Consider the following 17602-nt stretch of genomic DNA (forward strand, 5'->3'; position numbering starts at 1 on the left):
TTGCATTGCTCTAGGGAACGATAAAGTTTTATGATTTCTCTTGGCTGGTTTTTCTCTCTCCTGCTTGATCAGGGCAGGCTACGCCAGGGAAGTGGGGAATCACTCGGTAGTCTGTTCTGAGAAGATCCCCCTGTCATCACTTAATATATCTCTTGGACATCACTTCTGGTCGGAAGTCTCATCACTTCCCAAAAGTTTCATCCAAGTTCTATGCTCCCTGCCTCCTTTGGACAGAATATTTGATGAAAAACTGTGTTGCAGGATTTCCAGTTAATGATCACTCAGGATTCTTTAAATTACATATATTTGGAGAAGTTAAAAAAATGTCTTTATGCTATGAGGTCTGGAGTCAATTCTACGACTGGCTTGATAGGAAGAAGAATGCCAAAAGCAAGAGATGATGAATGTCTGGAAATGTATATATCAACGTATATTGTACTTGTGAAGGTATAATAGGTTTATTAAATATGTATATAGTTGTAGGGGTAGTATATACTTGATATATAAGGAATTAGGAGATATGTAAATTTGTATATAGGCTGAGGAATATATGATATAGTGACTTGAATGTGATGTAAATGTTAGAAACCAGAGACGTAGAGCAATGTCCATTGTTTTTGTTTTTAAAACCAATAATTTTTTTCTTTTTAAAAAAATGTCTTTATCATTCCCTGGAATTAACTGTATTGTTTTATTTATTATTTCATCGTGGAACTCAAACCATCTGGGTGTGGAGGTGGGGATTTTTTTTTTTCCAAATGTGAATTAGCTTCTCCCCCCAAGGCATTTAAAGGTTTTTTTAAATTTGCATTTCTTTCTACTAAGCACCGATAGAGTCTCGCTTCAAGCTAAATATGACTACTATTCAATTAATTCTTAATTTCTTCTGAACGTTAAAACGAATCAAGCGATTCTTGATAAGTCGATTTCACAAGGAAAATCGTTTTCCTTCTTTTTAAATAGAAAAAAGAATTCTGGTTTTCCAAATGTCATCAATGCCATGGGTAATACAGCCCCCTCCCCAATGATCAGCCTTCAATGTGAAAACATTGGCATTAAACAAAAAGGAAAGAAGTAAAAAAAATGAAACAAAAATGGCAAAACAATTTTGGGCTAAAATTAAAAAGTGGTTAGAAGAGATAATACAGAAATCAATAAAGGGAGAGCCAGAACAATTCTTATTAGGGATCCCAACAGAAAACCACACAAATGATACACAATACTTAATATTTCACATATTAACAGCGGCACGCATAGCATACGCGCAAAATTGAAAAAAAGAGAACCCACCGAGGAAGATTTAATTAAGAAAATTCTAGAATGCGCTGAGATGGATAAACTCACCAAAGAAATCAAAGAAAAAGAAGATATAGAATATTATAAGGTCTGGTGCAGATAGTATGAATGGTTAGAAAACAGGAAAGATAAGAAAACTGAATAATAGGGTAGAATGTAGATGAAATAAAGGAAGATAGATCATAAAAGTAAAATAAGATAGGATTAAAATATGTATATACAGTAAGAAAGGACCACTCTGAATAGCTGATAAGAAATAGCGATACATATGTAAATGTCGTATGTTTGTCTTATGTTTTAATGTGTTCAAATAAAAAAAAATGAAATAAATAAATTTTGTACTTTGAATACATAAAAAATTTATGGTTGTACAACAATTAAAAGACTTTAGTCTTGATTTATCATTAGCCTTTCAACAAATTAACTACGACATCAATTTAAAAAGTAGATGAATCTGCATATTATCAAATACAGAAATACTTCTATACCTTTAATGTTTCTCTAGTTTGCTCAGGTGATCCGTGTCTCCTGCAATCTACTTTAAAAAGAGAATGTTTTAAATTAACTTCTTAGCCAACGCATGAATGTTTGGTGTTCACTAACAGATTTTTTTCCCATTTGTGACGCACACTTGAAAGGTGAAATGCTATGCAAGCATATTAGTGTGTGCTTGCACAAGCACACACACACGTAGACAAAACATATTCTTGCACACTGGAAAATTGTCACACAAAAGGAGATGGGTGCTAATATGTACAACGCATCAAAGCTGCTTTCAGCCGCTGTCTCTGATTACTGCAGTAAAATCTGCATTGTTGGTTGATTCTGGTTTGGTGCAAATTAGAACTCTTAATTTTTGGTGAACTCTGAGTAGCTGTTAGGAAGGGCATCCGGCTAGTAAACACTTAGCTCCATCCAGTTGTCCCAACTCTATCCTGAATGAAGGGATGACAGGGTCATGAAATGGGTGTTCTAATCAGACTATAATTTGGTTAACTGCAACTCACTTTGCAGTATTATAAGTTATACTCTATAACTGTTTGGTTCGGTTCTGCAACCCAACAAGAAAAACACAGACTTCAGAGGATAATTAGAACTGCAGAAAAAATAATTGCTACCAACCTGCCTTCCATTGAGGACCTGTATACTGCACGAATCAAGAAGAGGGCCGTGAAAATATTTACAGATCCCTCGCATCCTGGACATAAACTGTTTCAACTCCTACCCTCAAAATGACGCTATAGAGCACTGCACACCAGAACAACTAGACACAAGAACAGTTTTTTCCCGAAGGCCATCACTCTGCTAAACAAATAATTCCCTCAGCACTGTCAAACTATTTACTAAATCTGCACTACTATTAATCTTCTCATCGTTCCCATCACCCATCTCCTTCCACTTATGACTGTATGACTGTAACTTTGTTGCTGGCAATTCTTATGATTTATATTGATATACTGACCATCAATTGTGTTGTAAATGTTGTACCTTGATGAATGTATCTTTTCTTTTATGTACACTGAGAGCATATGCACCAAGACCAATTCCTTGTGTCTCCAATCACACTTGGCCAATAAAAAAATTCTATTCTATTCTATTCAAATTCTATTCTATTCTATTCAAACCTAGGACTTCGTTTCAAACAAGGAGGGTAGTAGAAAAAGACTGCTTCTTTGCAAACTGGAAATAAATTTCTCCCACTGTAAAAACTAAAGAGGGCTTTATTTTAGCAATTGTTTTATTTATTTATTTATTTATTTTAATTTTTTTGTCAAACACAACAGAATATATAAGTATAAGCATAAAATAACCATACAAATTGGATACATTTAAAGGAAACATTAGGACAGGAATGGTAGGCACGCTAGTGCTCTTATGCACGCCCCTCACAGACTTCTTAGGAATGGGGTGAGGTCAATAGTAGATAGTTTTTGGTTAAAGCTTTGGGGATTTTGGGAAGAGACCACAAAGTCAGGTAGTGCATTCCAGGCATTAACAAATCTGTTACTAATTGTTGATGGCATAAACTCCGTGTTTGCACAATAACAGTTCAGGATTTAGAATAGAATAGAGTAGAGTAGAGTAGAGTAGATTAGAGTAGAGTAGAGTAGAGTAGAGTAGAATAGAATAGAATTCTTTATTGGGCAAGTGTGATTGGACACACAAGGAATTTGTCTTTGATGCATAAGCTCTCAGTGTACATAAAAAATACATTCATCAAGAATCATATGATACAACACTTAGTGGTAGTCTTAGGATACTAAATAAGCAATCAAATCATACTAGGAAACTAAATAAAACACTATAAATTGTAAAGATACAAGCAACAAGGTTATAGACATAAGTAGGAAGAGGCAGGTAGTAGGAAGGATGAGAAGAATAATAGTAATACAGTCTTAATAAATAGTTTGATAGTGTTGTGGGAATTAGTTGTGTAGCAGAGTGATGGCATGCGGGGAAAAAACTGTCTTTGTGTTGTCCCCAAAACAATGTTTAACGTTTTTCTTCATGTTCTTGTGAATTAAATTTCCCTGAAGCTCTTTTCTTTTTCATTGTTATCCCTGTTCATGCATCACATTCAAAAAAGTATGGAGAGGTTGGGAAAAGAGGTAACTTTTTAAAAAAGAAGATGCACCCACTAAGCGTCATCGAATGCTCTCACCTGGGCCACTCCAGAGATCTTTGTGACTGGTTTCGCAACCCAATCCCCTTCAGAATCTTTTCTAGGTCTTTCTTCACATCCCAGTTTGTAATATGGATATGCTAATCATCACCTATTGGTAGTTCAAGACTGGTAATACTTCATAGATAGAACCAGTGGTAGGATTCAAGTAACTTAACAACCGGTTCTCTGCCCTAATGATTTCTTCCAACAACCAGCTTTCCAAACTGCTCAGAAAGTTAACAACCGGTTCTCCCAAAGTGGTGCGAACTGGCTGAATCCCACCACTGGATAGAACACATAACAACTGTCTGTCTGGAACCCTCACCACATTTCTGACATCAATACAATTGAGCATGTCCAGAAATATTTTACAAGAAGAGTTCTCCATTCCTCTGAAAACAACAAAATACCTTATCCCACCAGACTTGAAATCCTAGGCTTAGAAAACTTGGAACTCCGTCGCCTTCGACAAGACCTAAGTTTAACTCATAGAATCATCTATTGTAATGTCCTTCCTGTTAAAGACTACTTCAGCTTTAATTGCAATAATACAAGAGCAACCAATAGATTTAAACTTAATGTTAACCGCCTTAATCTAGATTGCAGAAAATATGACTTCTGTAACAGAATCATCAGTGTTTGGAATACTTTACCTGACTGTGGTCTCTTCCCATAATCCCAAAAACTTTAACCAAAAACTTTCTACTATTGACCTCACCCCATTCCTAAAAGGACCATAAGGGGCGTGCATAAGAGCACAAACGTGCCTACCGTTCCTGTCCTATTGTTTTTCTTTTTCTTCTTATATATATATATATATATAATGCTTATTCCTCCTAATATTTACTCTTATATATGTTTATACACTATATAATCTTTTCTGTATGATACTTATATATATTGTTGTGACAAAATAAATAAATAAATAAATAAAACAAAACTGCGAGTGAGTTTTCGTTCGCAATACAATACTTAAAAAGCATATAACAGTAATGTATGCAATTGCTTTACACAAATTGAGCAGTTGGCATTGGCCATCCAGTTTGAGTCAAGAAGCAATGCATTCTCTTTAATTTATTCCTTTCTATGCCAAACATCCGAGGTCATTGTCAGAGAAATTTAAGCGAAGTGAGGAGACATTGGTGATGAGCACGGCAGATGTCAGCAGGGTCTACGGAAAATGTTTGCACACGATTGGAAATTACCAGCCTTTTCTCAAATGCCTCAAATAATCAAAACAGATTATTTCCTTGTGTGCACTGTGCAGTTTATCTCACCGTTTGCCATGTGGTTGTGTGTGTGTGCACGGGCGCATTGCGTGAACGGCAATGGATGAAAACACAAAGTTGAACGCTGTTTTGGAAAATATGAACGGGATAGGAAATGCAAGATCTTAAATTGCACTGCTGATAAACTTCACTTGTTCCAGTTGTAAAAATTAAAAAAAGGGGGAGAATTTCATTTCCCAAACAGGAAAAAGTCACTACCAGTGGCAAGCACAAAAATTAAAAAAACAAACAAGTACTATCTGGAATAGAGTGGGAGAACTTTCTGGCAGTTATGAGGCACCCTTGAGACTGGGGAAGAGCAAGTGGCTTGAGTTGTCGCACGTAGGCAAGTTTTCCATGGGGTTGGTTGCTTGATAGTTTGGTTGGTTTCTCCTTTCCTCTTAAATTTAACATGTGTTTTGTTTTCAGAAAACATGGTAGAGGGGATCGGTAGATGGCAAAAAGGGAATGTGGGCCACATCCTTCTAACGGATGCGGGAGATCAATCGGTAACTCCAAATTGTCATTCCAGACCAGGGATGAAATGCTCCCGGTTTGGACCGGATCACCTGATCCAGTAGTGATGGCGGCGGGTGGTTCGGAGAACCGGTAGCAAAAGTCCCTCCCCCCCCCACCCTGTCCATGCCCAGTTGAGCTGCGTGATCATAGGATTTATTTATTTTTTACTTTTAAAAGCACTTTTTCTTCGGCCGAAAAAATGCTTTTAAAAGTAAAAAAAAAAGCCTCTGATGATCGTGTGGCTCAGCTGGGATTGTCAGAGGGTTTTAAAAGCATTTTTTACAACCTCTTCAGGCCCGTTTCTGGCCTCCAGAGGGCCTCCAGAGCCTGGGAAGACTGTTTTCGCCCTCCCGGAGGCTCAAGAAAAGCCTCCAGAGCCCGAGGAGGGCAAAAATGCCCCCCCACCATGGGGCAGGAGGCCGAACTATGCCACACCCACTATGGCCATGGCCACCCAGCAACCGGGCAGAGATCCCGTTGCTAAAATTTTTGAAGCCCACCCTTGGTCTTCTCCACAAGCTTGTTTATTTGTCTAGTCTATATTTAAATCTGTCCAAGTAGGGGTTTGTGTGTGTGTATACCATCCCAGATCAGAACTGCCCCCGATGATCTCATGCCTTCCTTGGCCTTGGCAGCGGAGTCTGCTTTCTTCCAAATCAGTTGCGATGCAGTTTGACTTTACAAAACTTCTGTTTGTGATTCATGACACTGAAACTCTGCAGAGCTCGGGGCTAGGAGGGGGAGGCTGCTTACCCATCGGTGAGAATTCTCACCAGCTTCCACGTTCTCTCCTCTTCCCACAGCTGCTAAGCCACCATAGTGCCTGCCCAGTTCACACCAAGCTTTGGGGCAACTGCCCAGTGAATAACGATCTGAAACGTTAAGAGTTCCTCTCAGTGGAAACATGCTTGCCTTGAGGCAAGGCACCATAGGAGGTGAGGTTCTTACTCTGCTATGGACGGCTGGAGGGAAAACCTGCGAGTTCTAGCAGTTCATTCTAAGGTCTTCAAAATTTATAGAGGACGCAAGTGGAGACCATTGTCCATTAAGTTCATTAATGAATGAGGAAGTGGTTGGCCATGTTAAATGCTCTGAACTTTATTAGAAGAGCCTTAAACTATCTTTATCTATCTATCTATCTATCTATCTATCTATCTATCTATCTATCTATCTATCTATCTATCTATCTATATCTATCTATCTATCTATCTATCTATCCATCTATTATTTATCTATCATCATATATCTATCTTCTCTCTCTCTCTCTCTCATCTCTCTATCCGCCTCCTCCTCCTCCTTCTTATCATTGTCGCCATCTTCATCTTCATCTATTTTCTGTCATCTATCTATCTATCTATCTATCTATCTATCTATCTATCTATCTATCTATCTATCTAATCTATCTATCTAATCTATCTATCAATCATTTATCTATCATCATCTATCTATCTTCTCTCTCTCTCTCTCATTTCTCTATCTTTATCCTTCTCCCCCTCCTCCTTCTTTATCATTGTCACCATCCACCATCATCTATCTTCTGTTTTCTGTCATCTATGTATCTGTCTATTTATCCATCCGTCATCTGTCCATCCAGCCATCATGGGGACTTCCACGGTTTACAGAAAGCGGTTTACAATAAGCCATATAATTCCATAACTTCTCATTCATGATCTAATTATGTCTCTCATCTCATGATTACATGTCCCGTTATGAAAACAGTTGATTTTTTTTATTTTATTTTTGAAAGCCAACAAAGCAAAGCAAAAATGAGGACAATCCGTTTTCCAAACACTCTCACAAGATGCCCTAACACCGCATTTTCCTGGCTTGAAGACCTCCGTGGAAGCATCACCACCTGGGCATTTATTTTTTGTGGGGAGGGCAAATCCCTCCCTGCAAGGACATCTTGTTTGGCGGAACATCTTCCTCTCTCCAAAAAGGAATTTAATTTCAGCCAGGGGCTGCAGGCTAATACGCCTGGTGCTATTTCCCCATCGCACTGGTCTAAGTCCTTTATTACCTGTTTTGCATACCAAGAACCCTCCCAACAAATTGCTTCCACACTATACCCTTAATTTTTTTCAGGAGAGAGGGAATATTCAAAGTCAAAGGGTTAAGAAATTTAAACATTTAAAGAGTCATGAAATGGACCGTTTCCGTTTCCCATCTGGCTTTTATCAATTTTAAGTCAGTTTCAGAAGGACGGCAACACAATCAAAACATACAATCTCCCTTAGTCGGATAATTCAATTTTATAAATGAATTACTTATGCGCCTATAAGTAAATGCATTCCTATGCAAGGAGATATTGACTGCTGTCAATGAAATAATCAAGTCCAGGGAGGGGGGAAAACCATTCATTGGCACCTTTTCTTTCTTTCTTTCTTTCTTTCTTTCTTTCTTTCTTTCTTTCTTTCTTTCTTTCTTTCTTTCTTTCTTTCTCACTCTTTTTCTGTCTCTCTCTCTCTTTCTTTCTTTCTCTGTCTCTCTTTCCTCCTTTCTTTCTTTCTTTCTTTCCTTCCTTCCTTCCTTCCTTCCTTCCGTCCTTCCTTCCTTCTTCTTCTTCTTCTGTCTCTCTTTCTCTCTCTGTGTGTCTCTCCCTCTCTCCTTCCATTTTCCTTTCCCTTCCTTTCCCTTCTTTTTGTTTCTTCCCTTCCCTTCCCTTCCCTTCTCTTTTATTTATAAAATTAGAATAAATTTATAAAAATTATATAAATAAATTATATAAAATTTATTATATAAATAAATTTATAAAATTTATAAAATTAGATATATTCTCTTCTTTGAATAAATCAATCGATTTATTCCCCCCTTGCTGTGGAATTATTAATTACCAATACCATAAACAAGAGAAAAGGTGGCAGGGAAGTGGGAGGGAGGGAACGAAGGAAGGAGGGAATGAAGGAGGGAGGGAGGAGATAGTGAAAGAGGAAAACAGGTACATAAAGAAAGAGAGACAGAGAGAGAGAGACAGACAGAGAGAGCAAGAAAAAATAATGATCAATTATTAATCTTTATAATTATCATTATTTATATCACTTTTTAAACCTCAAAAGGAAAAAAAAACTCTTTTTAAACATCCATTTTAAACTTTTATTTAAAAATGTTTCCAAAATCAATCTATTTGGAAATCAATTCCAAATTTTGTGCCTGTGATGGAAAAAAAAATTGAAACTTTGATTTTGGGCTTTGCTGATTTGGATAGATTTGTTTTTTATAAGAAATGGCTGGCATATATCAAGGTGTAAAGGCAAAACGTTAAGGCTGTAATGTCATTACCTTCTACAGGTAGTCCTCAAGTTATGACCATGACTGAGCCCAAAATTTATATCGCTAAGTGAGACATTTGTTAAGTGGGTTTTGACCCATTTTACGACTTTTCTTGCCACAATTGTTAAGTGAATCATACAATTGTTCAGTGAGTCTGGCTTCCCCATTGACTTTGCTTATCAGAAGGTTGCAAAATGGGATCACATCAGTGGTGGGTTTCAATTTTTTTTACTACTGGTTCTGTGGGTGTGGCTTGGTGGGCGTGGCATGGCTTGGTGGGCGTGGCTTGGTGGGCGTGGCAAGGGACAGATACTGTAAAATCTCCATTCTAACTCCACTCCAGGGGAAGGTTACTGCAAAATCTCCATTTCCTTCCGATCAGCTGGGACTTGGGAGGCAGAGAATAGATGGTGGGGCGGGGCCAGTCATAATTTTTACTACAGGTTCTCCAAACTACTCAAAATTTCTGCTACCAGTTCTCCAGAACTGGTCAGAACCTGCTGAAACCCACCTCTGGATTCACATGACCCCAGGACATTCCAACCGTCGTAAATATGAGTCAGTTGCCAAGCATCTGAATTTTGACCAGGTGACCCTGGGGATGCTGTAACAGTCGCTAAGTTTAGAAAACGGTCATAAGTCCCTTTTTTCAGTGCCATTGTAACTTTGAACGGCCACTAAATGAACTGCCGTAAATCAAGGACTACCTGCATTGTGCAAAAGAGTCAGAAGTCAATGCCTTTTTTTTCTTTTCCCCATTCCATCTCACATGTTCTTTTTCCTTCCCCAAGTTTCAAATTATTTTTGTTTGTATCTTATATTCTGATCAACTAATAACATTTGTAAACAGGTTCTCACGGCTTCTAACCTGGATGAGTATATGCTGCTTCTTACATTTAAGATGTGCATGACTCAAAACTAGCCATGGCTAGGAAGTAGTCATGGATGAAGACAACCATGAACGAAGGCAACTATGGATGAAGGCAACTATGGACAAAGATAACCATGGATGAAGAAAACTATGAATGAAGGCAACTATGGACAAAGACAAGCATGGATGAAGGCAACTATGGATGAAGGCAACTATGGACAAAGACAACCATGGACAAAGACAACCATGGATGAAGGCAACTATGGATGAAGGCAACTATGGACAAAGACAACCATGGATGAAAGCAACTATGGATGAAGGCAACTATGGACAAAGACAACCATGGATGAAGGCAACTATGGATGAAGGCAACTATGGACAAAGACAACCGTGGACAAAGACAACCATGGATGAAGGCAACTATGGATGAAGGCAACTATGGACAAAGACAAGCATGGATGAAGGCAACTATGGATGAAGGCAACTATGGACAAAGACAACCATGGATGAAGACAACCATGGATGAAGACAACCATGGATGAAGACAACTATAGATGAGGACTCACTCCTGAGTGAGCTTCCTGAAAGCAGCTGATCAGCTCTTGAAAGATAGAAGAGCTGGACCAGAGCTGGAATTCAGCCGGTTTGGGCCAGTTTGCCTGAACCGGTAGCGGACCAGTAGCGGAAATCGCTGATGGGCCTGCCCACCCGCCCCAGCTCTGTGCCATCCTATTTAGGCATGTTTCTGAGCCTGGGTGCATGCTCAGAAAGCGTGCGTGCCAGCAAAGAGCATGTGCGGAAGGCCACGTGCGCACTCACATTTGCGAAGCAGTAGGAAAAGTAAGTGAATACCGCCCCTATGCTGGATGTAGATATTCCTGTGGCCTGATCCAATCCCAAGAAGACTCATCTTATCTCTTTCCATCAATGGGAGGAGGAATGGAATGCCAGAAAAGGGAAGAAAAGTTAGGATTAAGCCTAAAAGAGGACTCCAAGCAAAGGTTGCAAGCAACCTTGGAATCCATCTGCCCTGAAACGTCGATGTGAACTATCAACATTCTTTCTTCTTACAATATGTGAAGGTTCCTTCTCCTCTTGCGCTCTTACGCAAAGGATCCCCAGGACAGGATGGAGGGAAGGAAAGACGAAGAATCAATACATGGACTTTATACGTCCTTCAAGAAAGGAAAAAGAAAAAGACAACAGAGCTTTTCAAACAGTCATCTCTCTCTCTGCAGAGTTCAGGAGGTCCCTATTTTCGTGGGGGAGGGGGAAGTGCTTTAATCAAGATTACTTTCTCCCCCTCCCTCTAGTAATTGGAGCCCTTCCTGAGTTTTTCCTCCACTTTCCTTTCGAATGAAATTATCAAATTTCCATGGTAATTAAATGGGAGGAGAAGAAGAAAAAAAACTCTGAATGCATTCATCGCACTGTACAACTGACAGCATGAAACAAGTGAAATTGAGTTGGAGAACCAGGGGACAGAGATTCTGGGGAAAGATTTCTCTTTCCCCCCTCCTGAAAAATCAACCTGCTCTAAACTGTAGGTATCAAAACCGCTTCGGAACTTTTTCTTCTATCGTTTCAAATCCTTTGTCACTCAGCTAAACAAACTCCGAGTGAAATATTGGAGAGGGATCTGAATCACAATGAATTAACCAAGCAAGCACCGGGAGATGAAGAGATAATTAGGAAGAAGTATTTACAGACCCCTTGCATACTGGACATAAATTGTTTCAACTCCTACCCTCAAACCGAAGCTATAGGGCCCTGCACACCAAAACAACTAGATACAAGAACAGTTTTTTCCCGAATGCCATCACTCTGTTAAACAAATAATTCCTTCAACACTGTCAAACTAGTTACTAAGTCTGCATTATTATTAATTTTCTCATCATTCCTATCACCGATCTCCTCCCACTTATGACTGTATGAATGTCACTTTGTTGCTTGTATCCTTACGATTTATATTGACTGTTTCCTTATATGATTTGATTGCTTATTTGTACCCTATGACTATCATTAAGTGTTGTACCTTATGATTCTTGATGAATGTATCTTGTCTTTTTATGTACATTGAGAGCATATATACCAAAGACAAATTCCTGGTGTTTCCAATCACACTTGGCCAATAAAGAATTCTATACTAGATTGTGCAGAAATGGATAGACTCACATTGAAAACTAAACAGAAAGAAAACACAGAATATTATCAGACATGGAATTTATTTTACCAGTGGTTGGAAAAAAGGGTTTTTTAAAAAAAGAATTTTAAATTTAAGAATTTAAGAATTTTTAAGATTAAGAATGTAATCTGTACTCTTAAGCAAATTAAATTCCGAGACAACACAATGTTTATTAAGCACTAACAAAAGTAAACAATAGAAAATTAATAAAATTTATATTAAAAAAAATTAACCAAGCAAGGAAGAGGGAAGCAAAGAATCAGCAAAGATTGATATTCTGCCCTTCCAGGATGATTGTACAAGTAGTCCTCAAATTGCAACAGCTTTGTTTAGTGACCATTTGAAGTCACGATGGGACTGAAAAAAGTGACATGACTATTTTTCACACTTACAATGTGCAGCATCCCCTTGGTCACGTGATCAAAAAATTCAGATGTTTGGCAATTGAGTCATATTTATGACCGTCTGCAGTGTCCTGGGGTCACGTGGTCCCCTTTTAGGACCTTCTGACGAGAAAAGTCAATGGAGACACCAGATTCACTGAACAACTGCATAACTTATTATGAAAATATTTGCAGATCCCTCGCATCCTGGACATAAACTGTTTCAACTCCTACCCTCAAAACGACGCTATAGAGCACTGCACACCAGAACAACTAGACACAAGAACAGTTTTTTCCCGAAGGCCATCACTCTGCTAAACAAACAATTCCCTCAACACTGTCAAACTATTTACTGAATCTGCACTACTATTAATCGTTTCATAGTTCCCATCACCAATCTCTTTCCACTTATGACTGTATGACTATAACTTGTTGCTGGCAATCCTTATGATTTATATTGATATATTGATCATCAATTGTGTTGTAAATGTTGTACCTTGATGAACGTATCTTTTCTTTTATGTACACTGAGAGCATATGCACCAAGACAAATTCCTTGTGTGTCCAATCACACTTGGCCAATAAAAAATTCTATTCTATTCTATTCTAACTCACTTAAAAGAAGGACTAGGGGAGACGTGATAGCAGTGTTCCAATATCTCAGGGGTTGCCACAAAGAAGGAGTCAAACTATTCTCCAAAGCATCTGAGGGTAGAACAAGAAGCAATGGGTGGAAACTAATCAAGGAGAGAAGCAACCTAGAACTAAGGAGAAATTTCCTGACAGTGAGAACAATTAATCAGTGGAACGACTTGCCTGCAGAAGTTGTGAATGCTCCAACACTGGAAATTTTTAAGAAAAGGTTGGATAACCATCTGTCTGAAGTGGTCTAGGGTTTCCTGCCTGGGCAGGGGGTTGGACTAGAAGGCCTCCAAGGTCATTTCCAACTCTGTTGTTGTTATTTGTTATTTGTTAACAACCGCAGTGATTCCCTATTAACAACTGTGGTGAGGAAAGTTGTAAAATGGGGTGAAACTAGTGGTGGGTTTCAAATTTTTTTACTACTGGTTCTGTGAGCGTGGCTTGGTGGGTGTGGCAGGGGAAGGATACTGCAAAATCCCCATTTCCTCCCGATCAGCTGGGACTCAGGAGGAAGAGAATAGATGGGGGTGGGGCCAGTCAGAGGCGGTATTTACCGGTTCTCAGAACTACTCAAAATTTCTGCTACCGATTCTCCAGAACTGGTCAGGACCGCTGAAAGCCACCATTGGGCGAAACTCACTCAACAAATGTGTCCCTTAGCAACCGAAATTTTGGGCTCAATTGTGGCGGTAAGTCGAGGTCTACCTGTATTTCGAGCAGAGTCAGGTGATGGGCCCAGCAAGGAGAGAAAACCTGAAACATCACCAAGTGTGTTGATCAATCATCCTTTCTGAAGCAAGCAATGCTATTTAGTGCAACTTCATTTTCCTTCTTCTCATTGGTGTATTGGATTACTGTGTCCCTACAGCTGTCCTTCACTTCCAACCCTCTTTTGTGGCTTCCCTCAAGAAGTGTTGGAGTCAACTGAATGGCACTGAAGAACATTGCAAGCCAACTCTGAGCAGCCCTTTCAAAGACCATAACAATCCCAGATAGGTAATAGCACTTAGACTTATATACCCCTTCACAGTGTTTTACAGCCTTCTTTAAGTGGTTTACAGAGTCAGCTTATTGCCCCCAACAATCTGGGACCTCATTTTACCGACCTCGGAAGGATGGAAGGCTGAGTCAACTTCGAGCTGGCCAGGATCGAACTCCTGACAGTGGGCAAAGTGAGCCTGCAATAGTGCATTCTAACCACTGCACCACCGGGAATCCTAATAGCAATAGCCCTTGGACTTATATACTACTTCACAGTGCTTTACAGCCCTCTCTAAGTGATTTACAGAGTCAGCCTATTGCCCCCAACAACCTGGGTCCTCAGTTTACCAACCTGGGAAGGATGGAAGGCTGAGTCAACCTTGAGCCTGTCAGAATTGAACTGTTGGAGTGAGCAGTGAGTTTGCCTGCAGTGCTACATTCAAACCACTGTGCCACCACGGCTCTTAACCTTCGAGATACAACTGCTTCCTTTGGCATCCATCAAGTCTACCATCCCTTCAAGTTTCTATGTGGGTCTGTGTACACACGCACACTTGGGCATGTGGGTTCATGTATGCATTTAATAGCAATTTCTTCCATGTTTCTCCATGTTCCTATCTTAACAACTGCAGTGATTCACTGAACAACAGTGGCCAAAAAGGTCATACAATGGGGCAAAACTGTCTTGACAAATGTCTCACTTAGCAACAGAAGTTTTGGGCTCAATTGTATGTAAGTCGAGGTCTACCTGTATTTCGAGCAGAGTCAGGTGATGGGCCCAGCAAGGAGAGAAGCAACCTAGAACTAAGGAGAAATTTCCTGACAGTGGGCAAAGTGAGCCTGCAATACTGCATTCTAACCACTGCACCACCGGGAATCCTAATAGCAATAGCCCTTGGACTTATATACTACTTCACAGTGCTTTACAGCCCTCTCTAAGTGATTTACAGAGTCAGCCTATTGCCCCCAACAACCTGGGTCCTCAGTTTACCAACCTGGGAAGGATGGAAGGCTGAGTCAACCTTGAGCCTGTCAGAATTGAACTGTTGGAGTGAGCAGTGAGTTTGCCTGCAGTGCTACATTCAAACCACTGTGCCACCACGGCTCTTAACCTTCGAGATACAACTGCTTCCTTTGGCATCCATCAAGTCTACCATCCCTTCAAGTTTCTATGTGGGTCTGTGTACACACGCACACTTGGGCATGTGGGTTCATGTATGCATTTAATAGCAATTTCTTCCATGTTTCTCCATGTTCCTATCTTAACAACTGCAGTGATTCACTGAACAACAGTGGCCAAAAAGGTCATACAACGGGGCAAAACTGTCTTGACAAATGTCTCACTTAGCAACAGAAGTTTTGGGCTCAATTGTGGTTGAGGATAGTCCGCGACTTACGACTACCTTTGGGCCCCTCAATTTATGTTGCTAAGTGAGACATTTATTAAGTGAGTTTTGCCCAGGGGTAAAATCTACTTACCTTCCCCACTGGTTCAGAAGTGCATGCGCAAAGGGTAAAAAACAGGAAGTAACGACAACCGGAAGGGTGGGCGGAGCCTCGTAGCGTTTCCGGCGCTACTTGTTCTTCAAACCACCCACCGCCATTGCTACTGGTTCGACTGAACCGGTAGCATTTTACCCCTGGTTTTGCCCCGTTTTATGCCTTTGCTTGCCACCGTCGTTAAGGGAATCACTGCTGTTCATAAGGTAGTTGCCCGGTTGTTATGTGAATCTGGTTTCCTCACTGACTTTGCTGATCAGAAGGTCGCAAAAGGGATCACATGACCTTGGGACACAACAACGGTAATAAATGTGAACCAGTGGCCGAGCCTCTGAATTTTGATCACGTGATCATGGGAAAGGTCGTAATTGTGAAAAGCGGTCATAAGTCACATTTTCCCGTCTGTTGCAACTTTGAGCAGTCACTAAATCAGGGGTCCCCAACCTTTTGGACCTCAGGGACCACTAAATTCATAATTTTAAATATTGCGGACCACTAATAAGATCTGCCTAATGATTGGCTAGCTAGGTGGTCATGTAACTGGGTGGGCGTGGCCAACTTGATGTCACTTACATCGAGGGGTGCCTCGCTGGCCTCTACTCGCCCCTCCCCTCCCAGCCACTCCTCCCCTCCCCATCTGAACTCCTTAGGGCCCCAATAGGAAACAGTTGTTGGAGCTAAGCAGCCACCATGAAGAAGAATTGGCTCAGTTCAAATTGGATCTGACCGAGAAGGAGGCTCAGCAGAAGCACCTCACTGAGGACTAGGAGCATAGGCTTTCCAAGCAGAGGGAAGACCTGCGGGAGTGCAAGGCCAGGTAGCAGTGCCTGGAGGCTCAGCGGGCTGAGATGGTCAGCCAGTTCCAAGCCATGATGCAGTCCCACTGGAACGAGGCCCTCCGGCTCTTTGCCACCGGCCTTCGCCCAAAATAATTTTTCTGCGGACCACCAAAATGTTCTTGTGGACCACCAGCGGTCCACGGACCACCGGTTGGTGACCACTGCACTAAATGAACCGTTGTAAGTATCTGTACTATGTGACTCTAAATGATGAAAGCAAATAATTTGGGCCCCTTGTTTCCAAAGCTCCTTCCTTCGTAAAACTGTCCTAGGAAGGCAGCAGAGGTGGTTGAGCGTTGAACCCCATCACATCTGGGAGGCAGACAACTGGAAACAAAGCTCTTGTCTCTCTCAAAGAAAACTGAACTAATTATCTCCGTATCGGATTCTTCTGCAATTCCTCCAGTGTCACTAAGGGTAAGTGTGAACATACCCAATGCTACTTCAGTTCTTTTTCCTGCCTGCAGATTATCCTCTTTCTCATCTACTACACTCTACTTTTTTGGGGGGATGGCTATCATCAGGTATTTCCTGGATGGATCCCAGTATTCCAGCTCTTTTATCACCGACTTGACTTTTCCCCTTCCCAGTTCCTTAATAAATCCCAATTAACGTCCTCTGAGCAGACCGGAACACTTGTTCCACCCTGTCCTGTTTCTCTCCCTCTCCCCTCCCCTCCCCTGCCAACTGCCACCTTCTGCTCCCTCCCCAAAATGGGAATTCAATCCCTAGATAAGAATGGTACCTTCTGGACGGCCTTCTCCGCTTCCTCACAAGCCAAGGTGTTTTTTCTTCAGTGGATGTGGGAGTCTTTGAGAAATCCTGGCCTGATTGCTTCTCTCTCTCTCTCTCTCTCTCTCTCTCTCTCTCTTTCTCTCTCTCTCTCTCCCCCCCCACCCCAGTTTGGAAGAGTTCAAGTAGCACCTTGGTTTCAGGAAATGTCTTTTCGTTTATGTCATACCTCAGACCGCAAAACTGTTTCAATCGCTGTTTTGCATTGTTTTGTGGAATGAATGTGATAAAACATAGCCTTTTAAGTCCTTGGGTTTTGCTTCTATCAAGCAGACATCTGAAATGGCTTACAATCTTTCTCCTTCCTTCCTCCCTCCCTCCCTCCCTCCCTTCTTTCCTACTCTTCCCTTCCCCCTCCCTTATCATCCTTTCCTTTCCTTCCCTTTTCTTC

At 40.7% G+C, this 17602-nt stretch overlaps 1 long non-coding RNA gene across 1 annotated transcript in view; it reads right to left on the reverse strand.

The window, feature by feature from the left end:
• LOC131205184 (uncharacterized) overlaps positions 1-17256 on the reverse strand; it is a 55167-nt gene extending 37911 nt beyond the window's left edge. Inside the window, exon 1 of the long non-coding RNA XR_009156733.1 lies at positions 17165-17256. This is a non-coding gene — a long non-coding RNA (uncharacterized LOC131205184). The remainder of the gene's footprint in view (positions 1-17164) is intronic.
• Positions 17257-17602: the final 346 nt, after the last annotated feature.

The sequence above is a fragment of the Ahaetulla prasina genome, chromosome 11 (genome assembly GCF_028640845.1).
Source record: "Ahaetulla prasina isolate Xishuangbanna chromosome 11, ASM2864084v1, whole genome shotgun sequence".
Classification (NCBI taxonomy): domain Eukaryota; kingdom Metazoa; phylum Chordata; class Lepidosauria; order Squamata; family Colubridae; genus Ahaetulla; species Ahaetulla prasina.